Genomic DNA, 23019 nt, shown 5'->3' on the forward strand with positions numbered 1-23019 from the left:
TTTTAGAAAATCAATCATCACACATGCTCCATAGCAAAAAGAAAAAAAAATTAATGTTGACTAATAGGAACTGTAATTAGATGTTCTGCTTTTAAACAGCTGAATAAAAGATGAAATCATATAGAAAGTATATTTAGACACAAGTCAGAAAGTAAACTGATTATTATTCATAGTGCTGTTAATAGGAACTATAATTTATGCATCTAGTGGGAATTGTGTTAGGCAATTAAGGTAGGGAATCACACTCGACTTCCCTTTATGCATTTACATTTATGTATTTTCCTCTATTGTACCGGGGACTCTCTTTTTTCTCATCTTTGACCAGCTTAACCATTAGAGTCACATCTTGAGGTAGTGCACAGTGAACATTTGGGGGTTCTGGGACTTGGAAGGTCTTCCCTCCAGAGGGTGCCTCACCAGGATTCTGCTCGGCCAGTGTGTACCATGCACCTTTGTCAGGCATTGCCAGTGGGGGATTGTGACTTTTCAGCTTCTGTTAGTGTTTCACCTTCAGAGGTTTCTTCAAAGCTTCCTAGGAGGGAAAGAGTAATGTCTGACTTGGAAAGGCTGCTGTGGGCAGCCTCTAAAGTAGAGAGAATGGGAGGTACTGACCCAGCGCAGTCACTGTGGACTGGCTCTGGCTGTCCAAGCCAGTCAGCAGGAGTGGCCACGTTTCACTAATCGTTGGCACCTCTCTTCAGCACAATACAAAAATCACTCCTTTTGTTTTTTTACGGTGTGACATTAGAACAAATCTGTGAGATCATGGTTAAAATGAAGAAGTTCCTGATTTTCGGATTTTCCATTAAAATGATGTACCTTTTTGGAGAATAAAATAGTTTATAGTGGTTAATAGGAGTGCAAGATTTTAACAAAATTCCACAAGCTCCCTGGCTGTCTGTGTGTATATACATAGTTGCCAAGGCACAAAGGCTAAAGCTGCCCTGCAGGTGCATTCTTTTATTAATACAAAAAAAAAAAAAAATTGAACCGTAAAGTGAGCAATTCCTTTTAACTATGGGTGTGAGGTGTTCACATTGCTCTGCTGTTCCTCAGCCCTACAGTGACTCTGCCTGTAAGAGCAGTTCCTCCTGTCCCTCTCAGTCAATTATTGTGTCCCTGTCCACAGCATGGGTCGGGGACAAGCACTCAATTCTGGGGAGACAGTCTCCTCAGCTCTGCAAGAGGCATGCTTTGTGTTCTTCATTAAGTTTCTGAACAACCTCACATCTTTTTTTCCTTTCATAGAATAGAAACACGATCTCTTACTGCTCTTTTGGGCAATATATGTTGATATGACACATACTATAAGGGTTTTGCAGTGTGGGTAATAGAAAGAACACTGGACTAGAACTCTGCATACCTGGGTTTGAATCTGATTTTGTGGCCTTAAGGAAATCCCTCTGTGCCTCAGTTTGCGCATCTATAAATCAGAGATAACAATGCTTTCCTTATCTGCCTTGCAAAGTAGTTATGAGGGTCTAATAAAAACTATACATGCCAAAGTGCTTTGAAAACTGTAAGTCATGTTATAAATGTCAGGGTTGTTTTTGATTGTAGTTAATATTTTATGCATATATTACCTTCCTTAGAACATAAAGTTCTGAAGGCGGTAGGCAGCCTTATACAAGTCCTTGAGCTATAACCATAAAATTCATAATCCACCATGGCTCTCAATAGAGAAATAATTACTCAAAAACATACACTATAGTAGGCAGAATAATGCCCCCCCCCCAAAAGATGTCCATATCCTAATCCCCAGAACACATGATCATGTTAGGTTATATGGCAAAGGGGAATTAAGGTTACAAATGGAATTGAGGTTGCTAATCAGCTGACCTGGAGATGGAGAGATTCTAGGTGGGTCCAGTGTAATCACTAAGGTCCTTCCTGCATAGAGAAGAGAGGCAGAAGAGACCAGAGGATGAAAGACACCCGACATTGCTAGCTCAGAAGGTGGAAGAAAGAGCCACAGCCAAAGAACAAGGACGTCTCTAAAGGATGGAGGGGGCAAGGAACAGATTGTCCTCTAGAGCTTCAGAACACAGCCCCGCTCACACCTTTGTTTTAGCCCATTCCAGACTTCTAAGGTAATAAATTATGAGGTCGTACATTTGTGTTGTTTTAAGCCTCTAAATTTGAGGTGATTTGTTTACAGCAGCAATAGAAAACCAACACACGCAGATTCTGACTAAAGCCAGTCGACAGGATTATTCGGGTACTAATTTTAAAATGCCCCAAAGCCTTGACTACATATGGCAACAACCACCTGGAGGATTTCAGAGCCTAATACTTCTACTTGTGTCTGGTTTGCCCAGGCATTTGAGCTAATCCTCTACTTTGCTTTAGCTTTATTTCCTGGCTTACATAAGTAATAAGTTTATTGCCTTGTGCCCTGTGGTTATTCCATAAATGCTTATTGACTCCCTGACAGTGTGTTGTGAATACTGCCTAGGTGAGGCTAGAGAGGCCAGGTAAGACAAGGGACTTGTCTGGGGTTGCAGAGAGACCAGGAGGATGCTCAGCCTTCAAGTAGTCTTCACCTGTAATCATCTGCCCTTCCCACAGTCCATTCCACTTCAGATTAGCGTCCAGTGATAATGGATCCTTTTGCTCATCTCAAGCTGTTTACAGGTACCAGTTTTGATTCAAGCCCCAGAGGATCCTGAGTAAAAATCACTGATCAATCTGCCTACTAGGGAAAACTTGAAATTCATAAGGGCATACAGTTGACTTTATACATAGTTGTTAAGCTCTTGCTATATATTCCAACACAAGTAATGGATAAAATAGATCCATTTCCCCCAAATATTTCATAAAACTGAGTGTCCTTTGTCCCACAAGTTGTCCAGCAATACTTACCAAAGATCTCCTGAATAAGTTCTAGTCGACAGAAAATTGTTTGTTGGTTTGTTTTTAATATAACACATGGCCCCAAAGCAAGGAGTTAGTGATCCCACATAACAGTGAATAAGAAACATGCAAAAAAGCATGGGAGCATGTAAGTTAACAGGTATGCAAATAAATATAGTGCTGTGTGATATGCAGCTTACCAGGGACGTTTGTTTTTTGTTTGTTTGCTTCTTTTGAGAAAATAAGTTTCCTCCTTAGTACTTAGCACCTTGGTGCTAAGTAGCAGCAATCCCAGAACATCCCCCACAACTGGACTTCAGTAACAGCCAACTGAGGCAAAGATGGGCAGTGGCTTTGAAGACAGATCCTATTCTGAATCCCAGCTTTACCACTTACTAACTGAGTGATTCTAGGTAAATCACTTAATCTCATTGAGCCTATTTTCTGCTTCTGTTAAATGAAATCATAGGCGGATGAAAAGAGATAATATATGTAAAGCCCCAGCTCGGGCAGACCCACTCCCCTTCCTACCTGCCAGAGCAGCAGCTGCATGGAGGAGTGAGCATCTCCTGTATGGAGAGCTTGCCCATATGGCCACTAAGAGCTCAGCCCCTCTGCTAAAGCTCTTTGCTGTGACTTTCCCTTCCTGTCACACCTTCACTCCCATATCCAAGCACATACCTTGGAACCTCAAGGGTTTTCTGCCTTCCAGAAACTTCTTTCATATGCCAAAGAAAGAATTTAAAAATCTTCAAGAAGAGCACTAATACTGCACTTTAACTTTATTTTTCTCTTTTCCCTTTAAAACACACACAAGACCACTCCTTGCCCTGTTCTCTACCCTTTTAAATGTGAATTCCAATGTTTTGATTCATTACCTTTGCTATCTATTGACTTCCTCTGGCCAGAGATTGAACCTGTGAGCTTAAAATGGAAACAGAAAAACTCCTCCCTTTTCTGTAGCTGCTGCTTCACTGAGTAGTCATTAAGTAAATTCAGTGTTTTAATGCACTAAAACACATGATTGTTTAACAGAGTATATTATGGAAAATGGTAGCGTTAATAGTCTCTGTGGAGTTCTAGTTGGGGGAAAGTACATTATAGCATTGCCAAGGCAGGGGGCTGTTTTTGTAGGTGAAAATAAGTTACTGACATTGTACATCATTTTTATATCTTGTTGCTAGGCAACATTAAAAATGTGGTTATTGCCAATGTGTCTGCTTTTTTGTTTAAAAAAAAAAAGCCACTTCTTAATTCTGTTAAATTAGCCCTGTTATTGATTCTGTGGTCTTTCCTGAGTGTATTGATTGAGGTTCATCCATTAGCTGGGGGTGGGATGGGGGAGGAGAGACAGATTTGCGTCTGTAACTAGAGCACATACATTAGTACTAATCACTAGTTCTCTTGTTCGTCACTCTTTGTTTTCATACAGATACAGGTAGAATTTGGGTACCCTGAGATGTGATATCCAGTGAACTAGAGTAAGATATGGACAGAAACTGCAGGTGAATTAAATGAATAATTACACATATTTTCTAGAATACACTGCCTGTCACCAATGGCCCTGAGACCCCAGGATATTTCTTTGTTTTCTTTTTCCTCAGTTGTGTCTCTTTTGTTTTCTGTATCACTTCACTTGTTTGTTTCCCGACATTGTGCTACATCAGCAGCCATCCCCACAGTCACTTAAGAAAACTCACGAGTGGTATTTAGAGAAGATGGAAAGTGTGAGGACATGTGATTTTTAAATTCCCATGAAATAGAGTTCTTTTAGCCTCTGTTACAGCCCCTCTTCCCAGGTACATAAGCCCTCCTACTCACATGTAGCTGCTCTGATTGTCCCTACTTCACACCATTGCTGAGGGAGGGATTCCCACCCCCAGAGTAATGGGGACAGCTGAACACATGACACCTGACACTGGACAGGTGAGCTTGACAGCAGTTTCTGGGTCACATATACTCACAGCCTGGCAGATGAGGATGCAGGGCCATACAGGGCTACACTCTGGAATAGAGTGAACCAGAAGGAGTGGTAAGAAGGAGGATCCATAGTAACAAGAGGGTGAGGTACTCCCTGGTCTCCACAATGGGGAGATTGGCTTGTTTGAATAATTCTGCAGGCTGGCAGGGATGAGCAGGAACTGTGCCTGTTTCTCTTGGTAAGGAGGGTTGTTTGGCTGGAGGACCTTATCCACAGGGGTGGGGGGCGGGTGGCAGGCAGTGGGGGGTGGGGGGTGGGAAGGGCTTGTGGTTAGGCCAGGTGAGGCCCTCCTGGTTTCAGACTTTAAGCTGTACTGCAAAGCTGTAATCATCAAGACAGTACGGTACTGGCACAAAAAAAGACACATAGATCCATGGAACAGAATAGAGAACCCAGAAATGGACCCACAAATATATGGCCAACTAATCTTTAACAAAGCAAGAAAGAATCCCCAATAGGAAATATTCAAAATGATTTTTAAAAAAGAATAATGCTTGTGAATTTTTATCTGAAACAAGGGTGGGGTAGGTGGAAACAGGTGTATGTGGAGGGAAAGGGACTCTTCTGAGACCAGCAGATCCACCCCAGGTTCTGGGACGTCAGGGTTGTTCTGAGTTACTTGCTTTATCATATGTGTTTAACTTGGATTACCCTCATTAAATCTGGAGTGGCTAGCTAGAAGAAACAAACTAGGAACTAGATCCCTGGTGTGGTACATCGAATCTGTCAAGGAATGCCCATCCTCCTCCACACACCTTGGGTCTCCACACTGACATTACAGGGCTGAGCACATGCACTGTTATGTTTGCTCATGTGTCTGCCCCATCCCTGGAAGATGAACTCCATGAGGTCAGGGGCTGTTATTTCTTGCCTTTTATTGCATCTTCTGTACTCAGCACACCACTCCACACACAGTAGACAGAAGCACAATAATGCTGATAGGAGTAATTAATTAATTAATTGGATAGTCACCTGATGCAGATGAATTCACAAGATGATCAGTGACAAAGCAGTTTGCGGAAACTGGGCTCCTCTTCAAACGAGCCTGTGGTTTACTATAACTATTCTGATTTTTTTCTGCCATTGCTGTGAGGCATGTTCTTTATTTTGTGCATATGTGGGTTTTTTGGTCCAAGAATAATTTATCGTTTGACAATGATCTTTAAGAATATTTGCAAGTTAGGGGCGCCTGGGTGGCTCAGTCGGTTAAGTGGCCAACTTCGGCGCAGGTCATGATCTCACGGTCCGTGAGTTTGAGCCCCGCGTCGGGCTCTGTGCTGACAGCTCAGAGCCTGGAGCCTGTTTCAGATTCTGTATCTCCCTCTCTCTGACCCTCCCCCGTTCATGTTCGGTCTCTCTCTGTCTGAAAAATAAACATTAAAAAAAAATTTTTTTAAAGAATATTTGCAAGTTAAACTGTTGGGTTTTGAAAGATATGCTGGTTATGTGTGTTGCAAGAGACATTATATTCTGCTTCCATGAAAAAGGCAGACAAATATTCTTTCATTACGTGTTTGTGTGTGCATGCATATGTGTGTATGCGTGTGTGTGTGCGTGTGTGTGTGTGTATCTGCATGCATGTGTGTACATAGAGGATACACCTGCAGGCATTAACACATGTGAGAAAATGTTTCTGGCACTGAGCAATTTCCCTCCTGGAATTTACATTCTAAAGAAGAGGCAGACATATACATAATTATGAGATACTAGGATAAGTGCTTTATTATTAAGTATGTACAAAATGTTGTGGGCCTGAAGAGGAGTAGGGATTTTCCTGCACAGAAAATAATCAGCTATTGTGTTGATATGAATCAAAAAATCAAAAATCAGTTGCTGGTTTAGAGGATGAGGATTGTTTCCTCAGGCACCAAATTATTACTAGGTTTAAAAAAAGTTTTCAAAAGCTATTACTGCCTGTATTCTCTATGTTTTATTTGTGGCTGTGTGTCTGTCTGCACAACATAAAGCCAGAGAACACATCTGATTCCTCTTTCCATCTCTGGAATCTAGTATAATTGAATTATTTTCATAATGCCACTGATATAAATATACTTCTTTTTTATTTTTATTTTTTATTTAGGGAGTGAGCATACAAGCGGAGGAGGGGGCAGAGGGAGAGAGAGAAAATCTTAAGTAGGTTCCACACTCAGCGTGGATCCTGACATTGGGCTCAATCCCACGATGCTGGGATCAAGACTTGAGCCAAAATCAAGAGTTGGACAGACGCTCAACCAACTAAGCCATCCAGGCATCCCAATATGATATACTTCCAACTTTTAAAAATGTTTTATTCTTCAAATTGAAGTTAAATAAATAGAGGTAGATTTTTCTTATTGTGAAGCAGATGTATAATCAACATTTATTTTATAAGTAATATTATACCTTTGAATGTACAATGGAATACTACTTGGCAATGAGAAAAAATGAAATCATGCGATTTACAGCAACATGGATGGAACTGGAAGGTATTATGCTGAGTGAAATAAGTCAGAGAAAGACAGATATCATACGTTTTCACTCATGTATGGAACTTGAGAAACTTAACAGAAGACTATGCGGGAAGGGACGGGGAACAAAATAGTTACAGAGAGGGAGGGAGGCAAATCATAAGAGACTTAAATACAGAGAACAAACTGAGGGTTGATGGCGGGTGGGGGAGAGGGGAAAATGGGTGATGGGCATTGAGGAGGGCACTTGTTGGGATGAGCACTGGGTGTTGCATGTAAGCGATGAACCACAGAAATTTGCCTCCAAAACAAAGAGCACACTGTACACACTGTATGTCAGCCAATTTGACAATAAATTATATTTAAAAAGTAAAATACAAATAACAAAAGTAATATTATACCTTTGAGACCAAGCATAGATTCGGGGAGAGGGGTGGTTTGCAGAATGGAATACACTGTGTCCAGGATTCACCAAGATACCAGCTGGGTAATGACTTTCATATTAGCCATCACTACTTATTATTTGTAGTCACTTACATTAAGGAAACTCTTAATGTATCTATGGGAATAGGTTAATAATGCAGTCAGATGGCAGGTACACTTAATGAGAGCTGCCTTTTTTTTTTTTTTTTTTTTTTTTTTGATGTGTAGTTTTGAGAGAGAGAGAGAAAGACAGAGTATGAGTGGGAAAGGGACAGAGAAAGAGAGAGGGAGAACAGAGCCTGACACGGGGCTCGAACTCATGAACCGTGAGATCATGACCTCAGCTCAAGTCAAACACTTAACTGACTGAGCCACCCAGGCGCCCCATGAGAGATGCCTTTTTTGTCTCTTTATCCCGCACTCAGATACTGAGCTCTTAAAGGTTTTTAATATTTTCATAAGATAAAAAACCATTCAAAATTTTAAAGTATTCAACACATCAAGTGAAATAACTGGTTATTTTAAAATAACTGATTTTAAATTGTGTTTTCAATTAAAATGAGTCCTAAGTTGTGAACTTCAATAGTTGCCTACTCATACATGCATTATTCATTAGAAAAATAATTTCCATAACTTTTTAAACTTGGTAATTACATGTTTTAATTATGTAATTACACATTCTAATTATGCAGTTAAATCCGATTACAGTAATTACGTAATTATATGATAATTGATACATAATACACATGTAAAAACCTGTATAAGCATATATTTAACAAAGGAAATAGTTCCGAGGAAGATAGTTTTGGGAAGAGTCAAAAAGGATTGACTTATAGAATTTGGCTAATAATGACTTGAAATAATATAGAGACCCCCTCATACAATTATATACAAGTAGTCATGCTATATAGGATCCTTTTTCATAATTTCTACTTTTCTGGTCACAGGTAAACCCATGAACTGAAGAGCTGGAACTCAGGGGGGGAGGAGATGAGTGAAAATGAGAAATCCTATAACTAGATGTTAGGATAGGAACACAGTTGGTGAAACCTTTGTAACAGAGCAGGCTCCTCCATCCAGTTTTTCCAGAAGGAAAGCAATACATGTCCTGTGTTTTGACAACAGGAACTTGTTGCTCCCTGCACATGAATCCCCTGCTGGGTCAGTGGCTGCCTTACTTAGGGATCCAACTTTACCTTTCCAGTTAGCTGTGCCACTGGCTTCACTTCCTTGACTGTTAGTATCCACAATAACTAAAATCTTTGACATTGAAGACCAATTTAATGAAAACATGAAAAAATACCTTGTAGCCTATTTGCATGAAGGTTAGAAAAGGAAGTTAATCCATATAATTACAAGAAGTAATTGAAATTGACATACTTTGAAATTTCTGAAAAGTTTCTCAAAATTATGTAGCTGGTTTTGATGAAAGAAATCCTGCTGGGAGCTTACAGAAAGGATTACATGTATGAAGTCTAAATTGCATAGAATTGAGAGGAAATAGGAAATACTAGCTGTTCATTTCTTTATTGAAGTAAGATTGACATACGATAAACTGCACATATTTAGAATGGCAGCTCAATAAGTTTTCACATAGGTATATACCTGTGAAAACATCACCACAATCAAGATAATGAACATTTTCATCCCTCCTCAGATTTTTCTTAGACTCATTGGTCATTCATCTCTCTTACCCTTGAATGTCCCACCTATCCCACTGGGCCACCACTCATGTGCTTTCTGTCATAAGAGTGTGCATTTTTTTACACTTTTATATAAATGGAATCATATATACTCTTTCTTATCTTCAGTCTGCATAAGTATTTTGAGATTCATCTGTGTTTCATGCTCATTCCTTTTTATCACTGAGCAGTATTCCATTGTGTGGATATACCACAACTTGTTTATCCATTCACTTTCAAAGGACATTCTATTTGTTTCCATTTCTTGGCTGGTACAAATAAGTCTGTTATAAACATTTGTGCACATGTTTAAAGCATACAAAAACTCTTTGTGTGGAATTATGCTTTCTTTTCTCTGGAGTAAATACCTAGTAGTGCAGTGTTTGAATCAAATGAGTGAAGTATGTTTAACTTTAAAAAAAAAAAAAAAAACACTACCAAACTGTTCTCCAAAGTGCTTATGCAGTTTTTCATCTCCACCAACAATATAATGAGAATTTTGGTTCCTCTGCAATCTTGCAAATACCCGGTCTTTTTAATTCTAAACATCCTAATGCAATAGTATCTTATCATGGTTTTCATTTGTGTTGCCTTAATTACTAATTATCTTGAGCTTCTCTTCATGCACTTATTTTCCATCTATACATCTTCTTTGGTGAAGTGTCCAAAACTTGTGTCCTTTTTTATTGTTTTTTTTTAATTGAGTTTGAAAGTTCTTTATATGTATTTTATACACAAGTCTTTATATACTTTGCAAATGTTTTCTGTTAGTATAGAGCTTGTCTTTACATTATCTTTTTTTTTTTAATTTTTTTTTCAACGTTTATTTATTTTTGGGACAGAGAGAGACAGAGCATGAACAGGGGAGGGGCAGAGAGAGAGAGGGAGACACAGAATCGGAAACAGGCTCCAGGCTCTGAGCCATCAGCCCAGAGCCTGACGCGGGGCTTGAACTCACGGACCGCGAGATCGTGACCTGGCTGAAGTCGGACGCTTAACCGACTGCGCCACCCAGGCGCCCCTACATTATCTTTAACAGTGTCTTTCAAAGATGACACTGTTGGGTTTTCAAAAAATTAATTTTGATGAATTCCAGTTTATTAATTGTTTTTCTTTATGGATCATGTTTTTAGTGGCATAGCTACAAAATCCTTCCATATTCCAAGATCACAAAGACTTTTTCCTACTTTTTGTTTTAAGGTTTGCAGCTTTAGGTTTTATATTTGGGGTTAAGATCCACTTTAAAGTCTGGATGGAAGTTCAGTTTTTGCACATGGATAATCCAATTGTCAAGCACGGCACCAGTGCTTGAAAACACTGTCCTTTCCCCATTGAATTGTCTTTGCACTTTTGCTTAAAATCAATTGTCCGTATATGTGTGATCTGTCCCTGGATTCTCTGTTTTGTCCCTATATATCAATCTTTACACCAATATCACACTCTCTTGGTCACTGTGGATCTATAATAAGATTTTCTAGCAGGTAGTGTTAGTTCTCCCATTTCAAATGTTCTTGTTTTTTACGTTGTTTTGGTTATTTTTACACCTTTGCATTTCTGTGTGGATTTTAGAATCAGCTCATCAATTTCTACCCCCAAAAAAATGCCTGCTGGGATTTTTATTGGGATTGTATTGAATCTGCAGATCAATTTGGAGAGAACTGGCATCTTAACAGTATTGATTCTTCTAAGCCATGAACACAGTATATATCTCCATTCATTTAAATCTCATTTAATTTTGGCCTTCATTGTTTGGAATTTTTAGTGTATAGGACAAGAACATCTTTTGTCAGAATTATCCCTAAGTATTTCATATTTTTTACACTACTGTACATGGCATTAATTTTTAATTTCAATTTATATTTATTAGTTGCCACCAAATAGATATCCAGTTGATCTCAATTGATCTTACATCCTGAAGCATTATGAAACCAACTTACTAATTTTAGTAGCTTTTTTGTAGATTCCGCTGGATTTTCTACATAAACCCTCATGTCATAGTGTTGCTGTTCAAGGCTGCGTTGTGACTGATTTTCTTCATTCTTATTCTGTCAATTACTAAGGGAGCGATATTGAAATCTGACTATAATTATGGGTTTGCCTATTTCCTCTTACTGTTGTATCAGTTTTTGCTTCATACATTTGAAACTCTGTAATGGGAGGTGTCAGAATTTAGATTGCAGTGCCCTATTGACAGATTGACTCCTTGGACATAATATAACCTCTTTATCCCTGGTTGCACTGAGATATACTTTGATATTAATATAGCCATTCTAGCTTTTTTAAAATTCACATTAGTATGTAATACCTATTTCTATCATTTTGTTTTAATCTATTTTTTTATATTTTAAATGTGTTTTTTATAAGCAGCATATAATTGGGTCTTAATTTTTTTATGCAGTCTCACCATTTTTGTCTTTTAATTGGGATTTGAAAATGTTGTTTACATTTATTTTGTTAATTTTTTTAATGTTTATTTATATTTGAGAAAGAGAGAGAGACAATGTGCGAGCAGGGGAGGGGAAGAGGGAGATGGAGACAGAATCTGAAGCAGGCTGCAGGAGCTGTCAACACAGAGCCTGACACGGGGCTCTAACTCACAAGCATTAAGATCATGACCTGAGGGGCGCCTGGGTGGCGCAGTCGGTTAAGCGTCTGACTTCAGCCAGGTCACGATCTAGCGGTCTGTGAGTTCGAGCCCCGCGTCAGGCTCTGGGCTGATGGCTCAGAGCCTGGAGCCTGTTTCCGATTCTGTGTCTCCCTCTCTCTCTGCCCCTCCCCCGTTCATGCTCTGTCTCTCTCTGTCCCCAAAATAAATAAACGTTGAAAAAAAAAAATTAAAAAAAAAAAAATAAAAAAAAAAAGATCATGACCTGAGCCAAAGTCAGATGCTTAACTGACTGAGCCACCTAGGTGCACCATGAAAATGTTTACTTTTAATGTGATTGTTGATATGGTTGAGATTAAGTCTATTGTCTTGCTATTTTCTATTCATCCTATCTTCTGTTTCTCTTCCCTCTTTTTCTGCTTTCTTTTGTATTAATTGAGTTGTTTCATTAATACACTTTATTTACTTGTTGCCTTACTATCACTCTTTGTTATCTCAGTGGTTGCTTTTTTTACAGTAGACATCTTTAACTTACTGCAGTCTGCTTTCCGGTGATATTATACCACTTCACATGCAGTATGAGAACTTTGCAATAGGATACGTTCATTTTCCCCTCCTAGCCACCCACATACTATTGTTGACATATATATTTACTTATATATGTTATGAACTCCATATAAATTATTATTATTTAAATAGCCAATTATATTTTAAATGCATTTAAATTATAAAATATACTTTTATATATTTACCTCTGTAGTTACCATTTCCAGTTCTCTTTACTTCTTTGAATATATCTACATATCCATCTGGTATCGTTTTCCTTCTGCCTAGAGGACTTCCTTTAACATTTCTTAGAGTAAAGATCTGCTAATTATGAATTTTTCAGGATTTGCATATTTGAAAATGTCATTTATTTTACCCTTGTTTTTTACAGATGATTCTGCTGGTTATATATCACTGGGTTGGTATTTTCTTTCCATATTTTAAAGATGTTGCTCTGCTGTCTTCTCACTTGCATTTTTTTCCAACAAGAAATCCATTGTAATCTTTATCTTCATTTCATTTTACTCTGGCTGCTTTTAATATTTTCCCTTTATTGTTGATTTTGAGCAATTTAATTACACTGTGTTCTCACATAGCATTCTTTGTGGTTCCCATGTTTAGAGTTTATTGAGTTTCCTGAGTCTATAGATTTATAATTTTCATCCATTTCGAATTGTTTTCTTTTATTATTTTTTCAAATCTATTCCCCCTCCCACTTTTCTCCCTTAGGGACTCAAATTTCATGTACATTAGAACATACATTAAGTTATGTCACAGCTCAATAATCTTTTTTTTTTTTTTTTTTTGCTTTTTTTTTCCTCTCGGTGTTTTATTTTGTGTGGTTTCTGTTTTTGTATCTTCAAGTTCATTAGTCTTTCCTTCTGTAATCTTGATTCTGCCATTAATTGTTTTCAGTGTATATTTTCATCTCATACATTGTAGTTTTCATGCCTAGAAGTTTGATGTGGGTCTTCTGTGTATCTTCTATGTCTCTCCTTACCTTTTTGGACATATAAGTTCCAATTATGATAACTTTAATTTATCCTTATATACTTACTCTGACATCTTTGTCAGTCCTGAGTTGGTTTTGATTGATTGTTCTCTTCACTATGGGTTACGTTTTCTTGCTTCTTTGCAGGTTTAGTAATCTCTGGTTGGTTGTCAGGCAGTGAGACAAAGAGGCAGAATTCTCTTTGTATTTCTATAAATCTTGAGGTTTGTTCTGGGGTGCATTTAGGTTGCTTGGAAACAACTTGATCATTTGGAGTCTTATTTTAACAATCTGTTAGGTGAGAAAAGAGCAGCATTTAGTCTGTTGCCCGCTACCGAGGCAAGGTTCTTTTGACTGTTCTACCCAATGTCCCATCATTTATGAGGTTTTCTACTCTAGTAATGAAAACAATTACTGTTCAGGCCTTGGGTGAGCACCTGATGTTTTCTTTCTAATCCTTTCAGATAATTCTTTTCCTGGCCTCAATTTCTTTCCTCTTACACTTGTTCTACTCAGGAGTCTGTTGAATACTCAAGGAGGACCTTCTTCAGATTTCCTCTGTTCAGCAATCTCTCTGGCACTGTGTCCTGCGAACTCTAGTCAACTTGTTCTTCCAGACTCAGCTCAGAGTGTCTACTAGACTCTATCTGGATTTCCTTTTCTGTACCATAGTCTGGCAACTCTCTTGATGCAGTAAGCTGGGGTAATAGTACAGCTCACCTCATTAGTTGTCCCTCTCCTGAGAATCAGTGTTCTTGGTCTTGAAAATCTTTGTTTCATGTATTTGTCCCAAATAGGAAACTTTTTTGAATTAAAATATATCTTGGTTTTTTCCCTTTTTTAGTGTGAAGTATAGTTGACACACAGAGTTACCTTAGTTTCAGGTATACAATATAGTGATTCAACAAGTCTGTAAATTCTTCTATGCTTACCACAAGTATACCTACCATCTGTCATCATATTACTATTACAGTACCATTGACTATATTCCTTATGCTGTGCCTTTTATTCCCATGACATTCATTCCATAACTAGAAGCCTATATCTCCTTAAAAGGAGAAAGAAATTGTGACACAGTATTAAACTGCAGAGTTTTGTGCACACTCATATAACGTGATTGTGAGCACAATGTGATCATATATGTCAGTTGCAGTGGGTACTACAATAGGATATTAAATATAGTTAAGTGGGAAAATTGCAGGTATTTCCCCCAACATTGAAATTTACCCCATTTTGGCCAGTTTGCTTAGATCATAAAACATAGAGAACCTCCATACTGAGATGGTCACATTTTAAAATTCTGATTTTCTGAATAGGTTTTGACTGTGATTGATAATCTAACAAGAAAAAGTAGGATGGTTTGGTGTTAAGAGGCCTTTGGACCTCTTTAGTTTTAAAGGTTGACATTAAATAAAACTACGGATACTGAACAACCTTCTAAATTAGCACTTATCCTTTACCCAATTTTTAACAAATACTGCTTCTAGATTGATTTTTCTAAAACATGTTTGTACTCAAACACCTAGTTTATAAGAAGAGGTAAAATATAAACAAATTAACACAATTCCATGATGTACATGCCAAATGAGATGCAAAGCACTCCATAGACATGAGGAAGATAATGTTTTAACTACCTGAAGGGAAGAAGAGGAATCTACTAGATGGACAAGACAGGAGAGGTGCCACAAGTGAATTGTCAGAATTGTCAGAATATGAAAGCTTAAGAAATAAAAGTTGGTGGATGGGGCACCTGGGTGGCTCAGTCGGTTAAGCATCCGACTTTGGCTCCGGCCATAATCTCATAGCTTGTGAGTTTGAGCCCCGTGTCAGGCTCTGTGCTGACAGCTCAGAGCCTGGAGCCTGCTTTGGATTCTGTGCCTCCCTCTCTCTCTGCCCCAACCCACTCGCATTCTGTCTCTTCCAAAAATAAATAAATAAAAAGAAAGAAAGAAAGAAAGAAAGAAAGAAAGAAAGAAAGAAAGAAAGAAAGAAAGAAAGAAAGAAAGAAAAAGAAAGAAAAGTTGGTGGAAAATGGGGGCACAAGGGTGTGTACGGAGACGCTAGAAGCTTAAGCCAAGATGTATGACAATGCCAGAGGTCCTGGTTTCCTGTGACCATCCTGCTTTATGTTCATTATCGTAGTATCCCCTTCTGATTAGCATTTTCGCTCTTTAAAAATATACCGCTATAGACGATAAAATATATAGTCAGTTTTGAAAGATTTTAAGCTAGAGAGTGACATCATCAGGTTTGTATTTTTGAATGATTATCTAGTTTCTCTGTTCTGCCATGAACAAATAGAAGACTGAACAAAATATGTGAAGTAACTCTTTTCAAACATTGGAAAATAGTCAATACAGAATTGTGATTTTATAAGAAGGAAAATAAACTAGGTGACTACTGCATGTTCACTTCAGATTTATACTCACAGGTGCTTTCCAGACTGCAATGCAGAGAAGTAGCTTCAGGCAGAACCTAGAAGTCTCACTGAGATGAGGGGAAAGAGAACAGTGTTTGCAGAGGCCTAGGGAGCTGGAATTTGCAAAGCAGAATACAAAATTGGAGACATTCTGAGAAAGAGTTCCAGAAATCTGCATAGGGAGCCCCTTGAGTCTTTGGCTGAATACTAATCCTTGCATACATAATGTGAAACTCCACAAGGCCACGCAAATAAAAATTTCCATGGAGCTATAAACTGAACAATTCCCAGAGCTCTCATAGGGCAGAGGTACATTTGAATTCTCACAAGCCATAATGGAGAAATCTCATTAAAAAACCAGAACACTAAGTAGAGTCACCAGAAAAGTCATGCCTTAGTAATAAGGCTAAAACATCCCCAGAGTAAAGGCTGCTTTAGACCCACCCTAACAAACTTTAAGCCTTATAAGGATAAACCTGATCCAGTAGTAACAAATTTCATCAATCTTTTAAGAAAGAAAGAAATTTAAAACAGATATCATACACATCCGTTAGAATGACTGTGATAAAAAAGACAAGAAATAATGAGTGTTGACAAAGATGTGGAAAAAAAGAAACTCTTGTGCACTATTGGTAAGAATGTAAATCAGTACAGCCACTATGGAAAACAGTATGGAGGTTCCTCAAAAAATTAAAACTAAAACTACAATATGATCCGGCAATTCCACTTCTGAGTATTTATTCAAAAGAAAACACTGAACTCAAAAAGATGTATGTACCCCTATGTTCATCGCGGTATTGTTTATAATAACCAAGATATGGAAACAACCTATATAATAGCCAAGATATGGAAACAACCATTCTTTGACAGATGAATGGATGAAGATATACAAACACTATACATAAAGGAATATTACTCACCCATAAATAAAGAATTAAATCCTGCCATTTGCAACAACATGGATAGAACTTGAGGCCATTATGCTAACTGAAATAAGTCAGACAGAGAAAGACAAATACTGTATGATCTCAGTTATATGTGGAATTTTAAAAACAAACAAAAAACCAGCTCACAGATGCAGACAACAGGTTAATGGCTGCCAGAGGTAAGATGGGAGTGGGTGAAATGGGTGAAGGGAATCAAAAGATAACAAACTTCCAGTTATAAAATGAATAAGTCATGTGGATATAACGTACAACCTTGTAACTATAGTTCATAGCACTGTATTGCATACTTAAAAGTTGTGAAGAGAGTAAATCTTAAAAGTTCTGTTCACAAAAAGAATTCTTTAAGTATGTATGGTGATGGATGGTGACTGGACTTATTGTGGTGATCATTTTGTAATATATACAGATATCAAATCATTATGTTGTAAGCCTGAAATTAATATAATGTTGTATGTTAATTCTGCCTCAATAAAAAAAATTTGAAAAACAATACCAATGTAACACTCAGAGAGTTAAGTATCCAATACAAATTATTAGAGATACAGGGGCACCTGAGTGGCTCAGTCAGTTAAGCATCCCACTCTTGGTTTCGGCTGAGGTCATGATCTCACAGTTTTATGGGTTCGAGCCCCATGTCGGGCTGTATGCTGGCATTGCGGAGCCTGCTTGGGATTCTCTTTCTCTCTCTTCTTCTCCCTCTGACCCTCCCCCACTAGTGCTGTTTCTGTCTCTCTCAAAATAAATAAATAAATAAATAATAAACTTTAAAGAAAAATTATTAGACATACAAAGAAACAGCAAAATATGACTCATAACAAGAGAAAAATCAGTTAATAAAAACATTCTCAGAAGTGAAAGACATTCTGGAATTATCAGACAAAAGCTTTATAACAGCTTATCTCAATGGTCTTGACGATTTAAAGGAAAAGATTAATATACTAAGGAAAGACATTGAAGATATAGAAATGGAACTTCCAGAGCTGAAAATACATTTTTTGAAATTTAAAATTCACTGGACAGATTTAACAGAAAACATTACAATAGAAACTATCCTAAATGAGACCTAGAGAGAAAAAAACAGAACCCTACTGGTCTGTGTCACAATATCTCCGTATTGATTATATGTGTACTTGCCATTCCAGAAGGGAGGAGAAAAAAAGGAGCAGAAAAAATACTTTGAAGAAATAATGGCTGAAAGTCTTTCACAGTTGATGAAAACTATAAACCTACAGATCTAGGAATTTCAACAAATCCCAAGTAGGATACACACAAAGAACATCGCATCAGAGCAGATTATGCTAAAAATGAATAAGAAAGAAAATTTTAAAGCAACTAGAGAAAAGAAAAGGAACACTGTACACAGGGGACCAAACATCAAAACATGACTGCAACCTTACTGTCAGTAGCAATACAAACCACAACACAATGGAGTGGCATTTTAAAAGTATTGAAAGAAACCATCAACTTAGAAATTAATATCCAATGAAAATGTCTCAAAACTGAAGACAAAGTAGAGCTTTTCAAATAAACAAAAGGTGAAATAATTCATTTCCAACAAATTAGACAAGTGTTAAAGAAAGTTTTCTAGGCTTAAGAAAAATAATGCCAGTTGGAAACTTGCTGCTACATAAAAGAATGAAAACCTCCAGGAATGGTAGATAAATTGTAAATATAGTTTTCTGATTTACTTTTATTTTAAAGATAACTGGTAATCTAAAGCAAAGGACGACAATTTATTGAAGTGTTCATAACATATGTAAAAGGATAAGTGACAACAACAGTATAACAGACTGAAGGGGAAATAAAGCTTACTGTTGCAAAGCTCTTACATTAGAATAGAGTGATATATTACTTTATGACAGACCATGATGATAATGTATATGGTAAACTGAAGAGCAGCTACTTAAAAATTAAATGAAGGTATAGCAAATAAGCCAATAATGGAGAAAAAAATACAAGATAGATTGAATTAATACAAAAGAAGGCTGGAAAAGAGAAGAAAAGGAACAAAGAATGGACAGGCCAACGTAGAAATCAACTATCAAGATGATAGAGGACTTAAACCAAAGCCTAATGTAATATACACTTAATATTAAATTAATGTAATTTTATAATCACATGAAATGAAATGGTCTAAACACTCTAATTAAAATGCTGAGATCGTTAGAGTGGGTATAATAAAAGCAGAAAGGAACCATATGCTGTCTACATGCTTTATATTTAGAGAGATGGGCAAAGTAAAAGGATGAAAAATATATGGAAATATTAATCTAAAGAAAGATTGAAAAGCTGCATTCATATCAGCCAAAGTAGAATTCAGGATGAATAATATCACCAGGGATGTAGTGGTGTTTTTAAAATGATAAAAATAAATGTGTAGAAAGTCATCAAAAGTACATAACAATCTTGTATGTATACCATTCACAGTAGCACTAAAATCATAAAGTACTTATTGATTATTGATAAATTTAGCAAAATGCATGTAAGAATTATACTCTGAAAGCTATAAAAAACTACTAAGGGAAATTAAAGAAAACCTAAATAAATGGAGAGCTAAACTATAGTGCTTAGGGAAGTAGACACTGACACTGAGACAAAAATGCAAGTGTAATAGAATCAAATGAAAGATCTACATATACAGTCAGTTCTCATTATTCATGGTAGTTATGTTCTTGAAAGTTGCCATGAATATGGAATTTGCAAATATTGAACCTAGGGGAAATAACAGTGTTAAGGTCCTGCAAGCCTCTCTGGTCACATTTTCATCAACCTGTCAATACATATAACCTTGTTTTATGTGTGTTTTTGTTTAAAGCCACCTTGTTTAATATGTATTGTTGGTTCATTAACATTGAACTCATGGCCAACACGCTAACTCAGGACTGAATGAAGCTTATTTAACACATGTATCTTCTCTGTAAGGCACATCAGAGCTTTCTTGCACCTAGGAACATTAGACAGCACTTGAGCTCTACGCTTGGAGCTATTTTAAACAGTGAAACCACCAACAAAAAGCATGCAAATGCAAAAAATATGGTGCTAATATACCATAAAAAGTACCTTTGTTTATATTATAGTATGAGAGCTGAAAGAAGGCAAAGCATTGCCTTATTGGACCTCAGCTGGCAACATGCACATTGAGCAATTCATGGGCAAGTCCTATCATATTGTGATTTATAATAAGATACACACACACACACACACACACACACACACACACACACAGTAAAACCTTGGATTGCGAGTAACTTGTTCTCCGAGAGTTCCACAAGACAAGCAAACATTTCTAATACATTTTAACTTGATAAATGAGTGATGTCTTGCAATATAAGTAGGACATGATGCCGAACATCACATGCTCACAACTGAGCCAATGGTTCTTGATATTTGCTTTGATAAACAGATGCTTTGGATTATAAGCATGTTGTGAATTATGCTCGCAAACCAAGGTTTTACTGTATTTGGTCTTCATCCCGATTCCTGGCACAAAGCTTCAAAAATCCTTGGAATTTCATGGGACGCCTGGGTGGCGCAGTCGGTTAAGCGTCCGACTTCAGCCAGGTCACGATCTCGCGGTCCGTCAGTTCAAGCCCCGCGTCGGGCTCTGGGCTGATGGCTCAGAGCCTGGAGCCTGTTTCCGATTCTGTGTCTCCCTCTCTCTCTGCCCCTCCCCCGTTCATGCTCTGTCTCTCTCTGTCCCAAAAATAAATAAACGTTGAAAAAAAAATCCTTGGAATTTCCTAAATGATAAGAGAGATAAAGGTTTATCTTGTTATTCATAACAAATCTCTTTCAACCACATCTGTGTATGTTAATGAGGTGATTTTTGGAAAGTCCCTAGATTACTAAGGATGAAGTCTAGTTGCCAGGAGAAACAGCTATATGATTAGAGGGTTGGAACTTTCAGCCTTACCTCCTGACTACCAGGGAGGGGAGAAGATTGAAGCAATCACCAGCAGCCAGTGAATTAATCAATCATTCCTATGCAATGATGCCTCCAAAAAAACCCAAAAGGATGGGGTTCAGAGAGCATCCAGGTTGGTGAACAGGAACTCATCCATGTCCTGGGAGAGTAGCACACCCCAAACTCCATGGGGACAGGAGCTCCTATGCTCAGAATTTTATGGACCTCACCCTATGTGTCTCTTCATCTGGCTGTTCATTCATGGACATATGTTTTCATTTATCTTGAGTAAGTACCTACGAGTAGAGTTGCTGAATTGCATGTTGATCATGGTTTCTCAGACTTAGCACTATTGACATTTTGCACCGATACTTCTGTTTTATGGGGGACTGTGCATCGGAGAGTGTTTAGCAGTCCTCTACCCACTAGATGCTAGTAACATCCTCTCACTTGTGACAACCAAAAATTGTCTCCCGACACTGACCGTGGTTGAAAACCACTATAGAATTTGTGGTGGCCACTTAGTGGAGATTGATAATAAAATTGTAAAAACAGATAGTGCTCAGTGAAGGAAATATTTTATCCTCAGATGCATGAATATATCTCACTTCTTACCAGGGAGAAGCAAATCTTAGATCTCTCATTCATTCACAGAAGATTCTATTTAGTGCAGTTCATTCAAAAATTCTAAAACGTTAGTCCGATTGTGTTTAGATACTGAAAAACACATGGTGGTTTTTATTAAGTTTTCAGTTGTTTTGTTACGTGTGCTACAGGTAGACACTGTGGTTACCTCAGTTACCTGCTTCTTAGTCTTGTTTCAGGCAGTTCTTGTGGCACTTCACTTACTGTATAGGCTTTTCAGACAGTTCATGAATCTGATGTTGCTGTCCCATTTCTTCCCTTATCTGTGCTGTATGTACATTTTTGGACAAGAAACATTAGCTTGCAGTATTTTCTAAAGCAGGTTGCTGAATGCTTGAGTAGTCATTTTGTTGGAAGAATTTATCATGGGCAAGAGAGTTTCACATAGGAACGTATGTATTTTCTGATGAGCAATCACTTCACATTTATTTTTTGCAGGAGCTGCCACCAAGAATCTAATTTTAGGTATCGTCACCAGCGTCCATGCATGTGTAATTTTGACTGGATCTACATTCCTTTCATTGTTGAAATTAGTTGAATGATTCTGTAATTTGCTTTAAAATGCAAAGAAGATAATTTTGTAGCTATATTTTAATTTGCAGAGCTTGCGCTTCTGCCACTGATGTTTATTTTCCTGACAAGACTTTAAAAAGTGTGGGAAGGACTCAGCACTGTAACTTACCCTTGGAAGCAGCCTGAATCCTTGGGCAGTACCTCCATCAGCTTCTCCGACACAACCCATTCTCAGTGCCGATTTTCAACATTTCCAAAATGAAAAAGTCTCTCAATGTTGCAGGCAAGAAGAAGCATGGCCGCCATTCATTGCATGTTAATCCCACTGGTATCCAGAGGGAAAGATGGAAACTCTGAGAGCCCTATTGTCATTCTGGTCACATGTACCTGATTACTTGGGTCCCTAGAAAAGAAGTACCAGTGGCCCGAGTCCTTAGCAATGATGAGAAGTATCATATCAGCTCTGGGAGGCATTTTACAGATGAGAGAACAGACTCAGAGAATGGCTAGCCCTAAATCACAGAGTTGCTACATAACCCAGCAAACTCAAAGACAAGCCTCTGAGTAAAATCCAGGGTGTTTTTTTTTTCTACTCTGCCAAAACTATCTCCATCAAAAGTTGAAACCCAGCCTAATGCTCTTTAGTCAGAAATGTTTAGACTTTCAGACCAGCAGATCCTGATCAAAGCTCTCCAGGATATACATCATAGGGAACTAATAATTTATTGGCTAGATGATGTGTTCCCAAGATAGAAATTTATGACCTGTCTGTGGCAAGGAGTGAGGAGTGGACAGGAGCTGACTGGGGATAGCATGTTGCTTTGAATCCCTATAAACCAAAGAGCCAAACCCTGAGGCTTTCTTAGAAAGGAAAGTACACCACTTTACAGTGCCTGAGTGCAGGTGTGGTACCCAACGAGGTGGGAGTTGCAGCCAGACAGAGAAGACAGCCTCCAGAGGATACCTACATCATCATTTTTGTGTGTTTTCTACTCTCTGTGCTTTAGCCTGGCACTCACTGACCTCTGATTTAAAGAGTTGAGTTTGCAGCAGTTTGCTAATT

The 23019-nt window shown here is 37.8% G+C and overlaps 1 protein-coding gene across 1 annotated transcript in view; it reads left to right on the forward strand.

Moving 5' to 3' along the window:
- AFF3 (AF4/FMR2 family member 3) overlaps positions 1–23019 on the forward strand; it is a 533714-nt gene that overhangs the window by 272456 nt on the left and 238239 nt on the right.

The sequence above is a fragment of the Leopardus geoffroyi genome, chromosome A3, assembly GCF_018350155.1.
Source record: "Leopardus geoffroyi isolate Oge1 chromosome A3, O.geoffroyi_Oge1_pat1.0, whole genome shotgun sequence".
NCBI lineage: Eukaryota > Metazoa > Chordata > Mammalia > Carnivora > Felidae > Leopardus > Leopardus geoffroyi.